The sequence below is a fragment of the Cygnus atratus genome, chromosome 7, assembly GCF_013377495.2.
Source record: "Cygnus atratus isolate AKBS03 ecotype Queensland, Australia chromosome 7, CAtr_DNAZoo_HiC_assembly, whole genome shotgun sequence".
NCBI lineage: Eukaryota > Metazoa > Chordata > Aves > Anseriformes > Anatidae > Cygnus > Cygnus atratus.
The window spans coordinates 34,291,148-34,301,731 of record NC_066368.1 but is presented as its reverse complement, the minus strand read 5'-3'; the positions used below and the strand labels follow the sequence as shown (position 1 = coordinate 34,301,731).

Below are 10,584 nucleotides of genomic sequence, written 5' to 3'. Positions count from 1 at the left end.
CTCTTTACTGTTGTTCAAGCTGGGTGAATTGTACACACACTCTAGGTCAGGATCATGTGAAATTTCTACTTTCTGTGCCAATTGACTAAGTAAAGAGAAGGTGCAACTGTTTATTAGGAAGACACTGAAAGCAAAGGTGACTATCTGTCTATCACCTTTATCACAAAGCCAGGCCCAGCAGAGAAATACCATCACTCAGCAGAGGCTATGCCAGTTCTCCTGACCCCAGGTCATGGAGAACTTAAGTAAATTTTCATTTCTCTTTGCTTGTAGCTTGCCTGGAATCCACGTGCCTGAGATTTGTGTTTGAGAGAGGAATTGTTTTTTGCATTTAGATGCAAAAATGAGAGACTTTTACAGATTCTAAAGAGTGGTTGGGCATTTGAGTTTAACATCTGCTAGCGTGCTTGATCTTTAACGAACTCTTCTGTGTTGTACTGTACGAACTTGTCCCTTCCCCTTATTTTCAAGGTTTGGGGAGAGCAAAAATAAAATTTGATACTTAGAAGAAAAAAATGAACTGATTAATGTTGAGAGATTAAAGAAAAAAATCTTTGAGTTCAGAGACCATTTATTAAGAATGCCCTGAAAGAAAGAGTGCATCCTGTAACACTTGATGGGGTGAAAAGTGGATAGCATCTTAGTAAGAGAATAATCTAGTTATGAACAAGAAAAAGGTGCTGTGAGAGCAAGAACTTTTGGGAGAATTTCTACAAGTTATGAAACAGCTAATAGCCTGAGAGGTATTTCGTATCAGTGATTGATAAATAGACTATGCTTTTAAGGCAGGTACTATTTTTAGTCATACCTTTCATTTTTAAATTAAATATATTTTTTTTCTTGTAACAAATATAAAATAGGACTCGTGTCTTGAATAAAATAATTAAAAAAAAATATATGTATGATCAGAACGGTCAAGATAAAAGCCTTTGACTTTCCATAATCCCCTCTTCTGCTATCTCAGAGAAGTAAAATGATTTTCTTTCTCTAGTTACTTTGAAGAACGATTGTATTACTTACATCTAACATTCATATACTTAAAGATTTCTAAAGATGCAGTGGATGCAGAAAGTTTGGAATCTTGGGGTTTGGTTAGGAAGTACTACCAGCTTTAAATGGCTGATGAGACAAATGACCCTGGTTCTAATCAATGTTTTGCAGGGAAATGGTAATGCTACATTGATACCATGAAGAAGAGATACCACTACTGAGAAGTGCTTCTATTGTGTTTCAGTTCCAGCTTTGTTATCTACTTGAACTCTATTTCAATCTCTATATACAAGAATAAGGTTTGTCCATCTTTTAAATGCATGCATTTTTTCTGTAAAAGGGATGCATAAAATATTTCAAGTCCTGTGTTCACTCCCAGGTACAACAAACACCATGGGGAGAATATTCTGGGACATAGTTTATTTTGTTTGTAACATGATAATTGTCACTAGCTCTTCATTCAGAGTGTCATCCCTTGGCTCAATCAGTAGTATTTATCCCAAAGAGGAAGGATCCTGTCCTGGATCCTGTGTTAGACTCTCTTCAGGTTTCCGTCAAGAAAGCTGCTGCAAAATGCAGCTTCCTGACCAACAGAGAGTTTTGTCCCTTACCTAATGTCTCAGTACCAAACCCAGCAATCTCTGATATGGAACTGAATGTCAGAGGTTTTTGGAAAACAAAAACGTACAGTGACCAGTAGATGCTCCATGTTTCCTGTGATCACTGGAAAGAAAACCTCCCTCTGAACTCGTTAAGCGTGGCCTTCTCCACATAGCAAGCTAATCTTGATTGGTGATGGTGGTGGTGGCTTTCAAGGCACTCTTGTATTCAGCCTTGAAAAATCAATTCCAGAAGTTTTCCTTCTCTGCTTAGCTTGCTTGCCTGTAATGGAGTTGGTGTGCTCTTTGTTTTTCTCTCCTTTTTGAGTAGGTGTTCTGCGTTTGCCACTTAACAGTTCTCCAGGGTCTGTTCTGAAATTATCAAAGTTTATAGCACACATTTTCAAATTAACATTCTTAAATATGCCCACAAAATCTGTTGCTGCTCCCCAAATGCATCTTTTTACGTTAAACTGCATATTACCACATGTAAATACCCATCTGCATTCTCAGAGAATGTACAAATAGTTACTCAACAAATTTTGCAAAGATGTTCCATGAAAAATTTGAGAATATTTTTAAGGAAATGTTTTCTAACCTAAAGGCAGTGCATGACCAACAAGATCTTGGTGTACTTTCAGAATTGTTGTGATGCAGAAGACTCTCAAAGTTACCTGCTTGGAGAGGACCCTCTACATTTAAATCTCCCTCCAAATTTAAAACCGTGGGGATTTCACTGGTGCCACGTTTTTCCTTAGCTGCAACTATTTTTGGATTTCTAGATCCGTTCATATGCAGGGACTAAAACCATAGTAATAGCAAGTAGGAAGATTTCTCAGGCAACCCTTAAAATAACAAGTATGAAGGACTTTTTAATGCATGCTTTTATTCAAGTGGTTGGTCAGATTCCAGACCCTGTCCCAAAATCCAGGGATCTCAGTTTTTCCCAAGGTTTTGGTTCTGCAGACTCCATGAAGTGTCTGAAAACCAATCTACTTTTATTCTGTATTGGACATTTTTACCAAAAATATTTGTGTTCAGTCCCTGTTAACAACTCCTTTGATGTGAAAAGCAGAACAGATTCCATTTTGCAAATCTGTACTTGTCATTTTTACACGGGACTTTGTTCTCATCCCAAGATTGAACTCTTAGGCTATTTGATTAAAGGAAATCTAGAAATAGATTTTGCATGTAACAACTGTATGTATGCATTTGTCACTTTTTCAACTATTTTTCACTTCCATGTCCTTCAAAGTTCAGCATATTTTTTCTTAGCTGAAAATGACTCATAAGATGAGAATTTATAACATCCCATGGTACTTTCCCAGAACATTTTAATACTAAATATCATTGGCGATGTTGGGAAAGAAGTTGTTGGTTGATACTTTCTTGAGATATTCTCTGTTCCACCTTCTGACTACTCCAAAGTCACTGCTGGCAGCACTGGTTTCCCCGTGAGGCAACAAGCACTGTATTTCCAAGCTGAGACTGTCCATCACTGATAGCAGCCTTTCCAAGCATTCCAAAAAATCCTGGCCAGTAGAAACTTCTATCTTGTATCACTTTTCCATTTGAAGAAAAACACGTACACAGAGAAGGATTATTACAGAACAATTCTGTGTGGGTTTTTTGGTTTATTTGTTTTTTTCCCTGAATGCCTCCATTTTCCACATTGCATCTGATTCTAGTATGAAGTTTATCTGCAAAATCCCAAAGGTTGCCAGGGATCACATTCAAATACTTATGCTTACATTGAATTTAGTGAGTTCTGTAAACATTTTTTTTTTCTCTCCTTTTTCTTTTCTTCTGTCAGCTTACTTATCTTTTAGCTCCTGTCTCCCTTAGGACAAAAGAGTCAGATGAGCAGCCTGTCCTTGTCAGACAGACCAAGCGCCCCTTTTTGCATGTCTGGGAGGTGCCTCAGACTTCAAAGTGTGCCTACGAAAAAGCAATAAAAAGTGCATAACTGACTTGAGTTTTGAACCAGAACTCAGCCTGAATTCCACAGTCTGAACGTGCTTCTGAAGTGCTGAGGTTTACTGTTTCATTTCAGTCCATGACAGATCGAGCTATGGAGTTCAAATCCCAAGCTATGATCTGGCCCTGAGTACCTGGAGAATTCACAGCAGGGTTTGGGGCTGGTGCTTCTGCTCAAGGCAGACCTTGCATGAGCTGAAACCTTGAAGCAAGACTCAGACAAGGCTACAAGATTAACTGAATGTACCTCATGATGGCACACAAGTTAGTAAAGCTGTCTTTTTTTCTTTTTCTCTTTTCCCCTCTCCCTTCTCTCTCTGCCTCTTCCTGCCAGGTTCTCAAAACTTAGCGTGAACCTTCATAAAGACTGTCTGAGTTTCTGGTTTGTCACTAAGCTTTGGAAAGAGGCAAATTTCCCAGGGTTTGTGGTTTCATTCCAAACATTTCATAGAGCTTTAAATCATACCCAGGAGCTCTCCTCTGTGTTTTACAGAGAACAAAGTCACAGATCTGGCTACTTATTGAAATTGTAACTATTTCATTCACCTATTGAGTACAGTATATTCATCTTTTGCAGGCAGAAAACGAATACCTTAACAGATGGGAATTTATATTGTCTCCATGGTTACGATGATAAATACAATGCTGATCTGCCCAAAGTAGCTCTTGTTTTTCAAAAGGGTCTTTAAATTACTTGCATTTTCCAGTGGATTTTAAACTTTTTTTTATGATGATAATCTAAAAGCTATTTTTTATAACAACAGTTTATGCTAGACACTGCAGTTGTTGCAAGACAATGTGATTTCATATTTCTCTAAAGCATATAATTAGCAGAATGAATTAAAATAACGCTGTATTCTGTGTTTGCTCAAACCATCGCTATCCTGCAATACACACAAATTTTAAAGCCATCAGTAGAGAGATATGACAGCGGTCTTGAATTTCACTTTTTCAATTCATATTTTTGGGAATTGCAGAAATGAATTAGTCCAGAAACAGTTAAATACTGAGAATAGAGCTGATGAAAAATCAGTAGGTTCATTTGAAAAAAATATATGTATTTGTAGTCTCTTTCAGATAATGACTTTATTTTCGCATGCGTTTGAACAGTACCACAAAGAAACATTGTCTGAAGCATTAAAGTCATGGTTATTCACAAAACCATCATTTCGGAATTGATGGGGAAAATAGATGAATAAATTATACATCAATATTATCCATTATTCAAACAATTCTATATGTCACCACTGAAATCTTTACAACACATTTTTTTAACCTAGTTGACCTAAACTTAAACTTCTCTTGAGTCTATCTGTACTGAGATCAAACTTTTTGCAATGGCCATTTTCATGGAAAGTATTTATTTCCAAATTTATTCTAGTAAAAAGTTTGAAGACTATCTCTTTGTGAAGCAACCAAAAACTTCTTCCTAAGTATTTCTTCCCCTTGGAATCAAATGGAGATGCTGTTGACATACACTGCACCCATTTCAGGAGTTTTGCTTCCTGAGATAGATAAATACTGTATCCAGCTGAAATGCGAATAGATAGCTTTAGAAGGCAGAATTTCATGAGCTGCACTGAAATATGGCAGATCAGGAAAGGTACCAATGCTCCTGGGAACTAATGTTTTTAATGGCTGGAAGTAGGAAGCCAGTACACTGAGTAAAGCTCCTAGGTCCTCGTAGCTTTTCATTTTATTAAACTGAATCTCAGAATTGTTTTTGAAATTCTGTTATTTGTTTTTTTGTTTGGTTGGTTGGTTGTTTTTTTTTTAATGCTATGTTTGGTACTCTGTGAAGAGTCATTTGGGTATCTTTATATCGAAAAGTTTAGCTGGGTCCGGGGGCTCGAGGGATGGAGATGGAGAGCTGATACTAGACGCTGATTCTACAGAGACAGCCTGGCCCTGTGTATCGCTTATGAAAGTAATTATTCCATTGGGTTGCTTCCCCAGGCTCAGGATTCAAATTACACAGGCTGAATGAATATATGGCAAAGAAGGATTTAAAAACGCAGTTAAAGAGAGGTGCTGCCTGGGCAGAATACAGCCCCACTGCAACTTGCCAGGATAACAGCCAGCCAGAGCAGAGAACCCAGGAGGGACTCTGTCTAGATTGAAGTCTTGACCAGGCTCTGGTCTCATATATCAACTGAAGGGTTGGAGAGAGAAGCAGCACGTCTCAAGGCTCCTTTTTGTTTTGTAAAGATTAGTAATTCCCTAATGTTTTCTTCACTGTAGAGATAAGTGCTTAAGAAATTACTTGGCTACGCTTGTTTTCCCAGCCTGTCTTCCACATTGATTTTGAGTAATCTTTTCAAAGACATAAAATCCAGAGGGCGTGTATCCTAAGCAGCCAAGTGGTGGAAGGAATGAAGCTCTCTCTGGTGACCCGAGGCAGAGCAGTGCTCCAGGAGAGGGCAGTGGGTGCTGTGGCCACCCCTTGATGTGCCCCTGCCCAGAGCCATGTCGCAGCCCTGCCCAGGCTTGGCTGGCTGTGGGAGCATGGCATCCCAGTGTAGGGATTCACTCAGAGTAGAAATATTCACTCCCTGGAATAGGCCTGCACCAAGTTTTGTCACCTGCCGTGTGTGAATGGTGTCCAGAAGTGCAATGGAAAATGCTAGCGGATTTGAGCCTGTGAGTCAGCCATGAGTCACAAACTAAAGTTGCAAAAATAAAACTTGCAGTGGAGGATTCAGCAATGCTGTGTGTGAAAGCAGGTGGAAATCATGCATGAATGCTTATCAACAGCATTGATACTGCTGCCAGTAACTAGTGCTGATCTCAAGCAGAGAGAGAGGAAGAATCAGAATTCCTGGACGCAAGAGGCTCAAACACTATAATGAAAAGTTAACAGCAGTTGCTCTCGTGGCAACATTTTAGTAAGCCTCTGCAACTTGGGAAAGGCCAGGGCAAACATTCGTATTCATCCCTCTGAGAGTCTGTTGTTTCACGCAGTATTATGATGCTTAATTCCTGAAAACTCCATGCTCTTCTGAATAATTCTTTTAAATGTGCTGTTGAACACGTCATCCTTGGGAGGCCATCACCTCAGAGGTGGCTCACAGCATCCAGCCAGCCTCAGAGCTTGTTCTTGCGGCGCAGGCAAAAACATCCAAATTTGAGTGATTCTACCTGTAGTAAACAGCTGTGAACTTTCTTCATTTCAGGAAGTCTGTACAATAGGATGCTACTTCCGAATGAATGTGTTCTTGATTAGCAGAATACCGCAAAATCAAGGGCTAGTTAATGGGGCATGAGGCTTTAGCCTTTCTCCAAGAGTCTCTTTAAACACCTGATATTACTCTCTGAAAGCATGGAAATTAAGAAATAATCCGAAAAAGTATATAGTGACTATTAAAAATCTTTCTCAGGAGGAAGAAAGGAGTATGTATGTAATTGTAATAGAAAACCAACTGTGTTGTGCTGTTTAGCATGAAAATATGTGCAAAATCATGTTAACATCTTGATAACATGAAGTAAATTTCAAAGGTACCGAGTGCCAGTTAACATACAAAGCTCTTGATCATTTTAGTAATAGTATTCTGAAATATAAGTGTAAACAGGCATTACCAAGATGTGGTAAATGTGGAGGTTTTTTATCTGGTAGATAGTTTTCCATCCTCAACTACTAGAATTAATAAGGCCAGGATTTCAAGCGTGGTCTCTCTTACACTTTGTAGCATATGGTTTGGAAGACTATGAGCCTTCTCTCAGACTCCACTTTAACACATTTCTGCCCTATTTTCATGCTATTTTTAAAGTAATTACATTTTTTTCTTTCTAGACTTCCCTTTTTTTTAATTATCAGTATTATTATTTATATGCATCCAGTTTAAACTGTTTGTATTTTACTAGTGGTGATTTAGCATTTCAGGAAGAAAAGTTATGAGAATTAGAAAATGGATAAAGTAGTTTTGATGTAGCTCAATAAAATAAAAATCAATTAAAAATAAATCAGCAGGACTCATGGTGTTGTTGAGCCCAGCTGTCACAAGGGCTTGACAATTAAAATTTTGTACTGCTAGTCTGTTTTGAGACTTTGAGGGTTAACAAAAAAAAAAATCTCGTGCTTGATTTTTATACTGTCTACATATGGAGGGCAAACCACTGGAAATGCATAAACACTAACTTAGCTTGACTGTGTGATGAGCTTGTGTCCTTTTTTCCCCTGCGCGAGGTCCAAGCATAAGATTTGTGTCTCTTGATTTCATTTTCTCTCTCTTTTCCTAATGTTTCTGGCTGATAAAAATACTTTACAAAATCTTTTTGGCCTCAGTTATATAGACCGGTGTAGGGAGATGTAGTGGACAGTGGGCTTCTGTGCTTTGGCACATGAAGGACACTGTTCCCTTGCTCAGTGATGTTTCCAGAACGGTTGCTGTCTTCCAGATTATAGTGTCAACATCTGTAAAATACTGCAAGCTGCAATTCATGGGGGTGCAAGTGCTGATGAACCAGTCCCAAGTTGTAAATCAGGACCCTGTTTCCTATAGCAAGAATCAAATAAGGTGAAACAGTGCTTCATTCAGCTTTGGCATTAACGCTTTCATTTCCAATACTATCCAAATAACATCCTTATTTGTAAACTCTAAGTACGGAATTACATGAATTCCCCTCATTTTACCATTAAAAAAGAATTGATTTGAATGGAAAGAAAAACTAAACTTTTTTTTTGTTTGGAGCTACTTATGTTAGACTTCACTCGTTTTGACGCATCATTTCTCTTTGTTATGTAGATAGGGATAGTTTAAATGTGTTTCACAAGACAGTTCATATATAATCTACAAAGATTCAATCCTCATTAAAAGAAAATAGAGAGAAGACAAAATCTACAATGAACTCAAAAAGTTGTGCTTCAGTGACAGGTTCTCCTTCCCCTTCTCAGTAATGCTTAGAAGGGTACAAAGACAATGTGCTTTAACTAGTTATTTGCGTCGAACGCTTATTCAACACCAGTTATTTGTGTTGTAGTTTCAGGATGATACGTAGTGCAACAAGCCAATGAACAGTAGCACACTTACTAGATGGTCTTGTGCGTTTTACACTTTCAAGTGAGAGCAACTTACTCCGTTGAAAGGGAGGATGCTTTTTTGTTTAGAGGAAAAGCAGTCTTTTGAGTGTAGTCCTGTGTACCTTTCTGCATACTGGGCACAGGGCATGACCTATGGAAAGAGACATCTCTACTGTTGCTTAATAGAAACGTTCCTCTTGTTACTGAAATGTGTTCATTAAGTCTATTACTATCTGTTCCATCTCACTGAAGGAATGAAATAAGAAAAGCCACATGTCCTGGCTGCTAAAATGGATTTATTTCTCAGCTTAATGTTCACCTAAGAGGAGTGTGTTGTAAGGTTCTATCTATTGCTATTTCCTCTCACCACCTTATGAGTTAACCCCTTGACTAATTCATCAAGGCAGCAAACTTGGTTAAGTTCTCATGCTGTTGCTTCTTTGAGGTACCAAAATATACCTAATATTAAGGAAAAAAAAAAGTATATACTTTTTCAGTATATCAGTGTTTTAAATTTGATAGCCAAATGCAATGGCTGCTGAAGTAGCACAGACAAGTAGTCCTCAGCTAATTTAGACGGGGTGGGGACAGAGGGTACCGTAAGCAATCTGAGGTTCCCCTGTGGGAAGCACATCTCTTTGTTCAGACCTGTGGCATTTAGCTGTACGCCTGTCAATGTTCCTTTAAAACATTCCAGTTGTGCCATTTTGGTTGCAGACCTGCAAGTGGGTGGTTGTGACTCTCCCTGTTCTGAACGGAGCCCATAGCAGTCATATCAGCGTTAGGTAATGACACCCTAGAGCTGACAGGCTTCCAAAATCCTTTTTGTCTCACAACTGGTACAAATCTTTATAATTGATTTGGATTGTGGGGCTGGTAATATAACACGGAGTAGCAATTAATGCTAACATTTTAGTTTCATTTCATTCTGTCAAATACACTTGACACTCTTTTTATGTGTGAGATTGTTAAGTATAAAGCTATGTGTCTCATTATATGCCTATTTGTCACCTCCCTTCAGATCACTGCCACAAACGATGCAGGTAAAGCCTCCCCTACCCTTAATTCTTTTAACTCACTGGTTTTGCGAGAGGAATTTGTAAAAGATGCACCCATAGTTTCCTGGAAATCAGATTAGTTGCCACCACTGCCTCATTAGAAGTAAACCTGTGGAAAAATGTTCTTTGTGCTTCTATATTTTTTATTAAAAAAAAAATCTTAAAGGCATATCCTTTGTTATGGTGCCATTTGGAAACAGAAATATATTCAGATGTGAATTAAGAAATCTGCTGTTGTATTAAAACTCCCCAAAGTTATTTGACACTCCACTTTTGCTATGAGAGTGCCTCGGAGATATCTGCTCCACCATGCCCAGGCCTGTGACTGGCTTCAAAATTAAACGTTGAAGAGAGAGAGATGAGGTATGCTGCATGCACGGTTAGGCTGCTGCTTGTTGCAAAATTTAAACACTGCCAATAGAAGTTCTGCAATTCAGATTGAAAGAGAACAAGGTCAGGTTCTTGATGAGAAATGGCCGTGCAGACCGAGGCTGGCGCTGCTAACAAGAACCTCAGTGAAGTCCGCCAAGCCAAGCCTCTTCTACCAGCAGTGCTGATGGATATGCCCTGGTGCAGTCTGTTTTCTTTGATTATTTTTAAATTAGATTGAGATTGGATTCATATTAATCATAGAGAGCATTGGTTTAATTAAATATATGCATATCATATAAGTTTCTAATCTTTTGACTGTTCCTTAGTTAGTGAATGTACATCCGGTTTGAACAGCATCTGATCTTGTTAGCCCAGGATGTGCTATATGGCTTCAGTTTTAGGGCTGCTGGATAGACACTGTAATCATTTGATCATCACTGTGAAACTACTGATTGCTTTCTTAAGATGAGACTAGTGATTCTCTACCAAGTCCTTCCAATTTGGGGGGGGGGGAACTGTTCATGCCCTATTCATGTGTTTTTTTTTTGTTTTTTTTTTTTTTTTTTTTTTT

At 38.4% G+C, this 10,584-nt stretch overlaps 1 long non-coding RNA gene across 2 annotated transcripts in view; it reads left to right on the top strand.

The window, feature by feature from the left end:
• Positions 1-1,163: 1,163 nt before the first annotated feature.
• The window catches only part of LOC118244402 (uncharacterized), a 50,601-nt gene continuing 41,180 nt past the window's right edge, over positions 1,164-10,584 (top strand). For both annotated transcript variants that reach the window (XR_004777532.2, XR_004777531.2), the window contains exon 1: positions 1,164-1,289. This is a non-coding gene — a long non-coding RNA (uncharacterized LOC118244402). The remainder of the gene's footprint in view (positions 1,290-10,584) is intronic.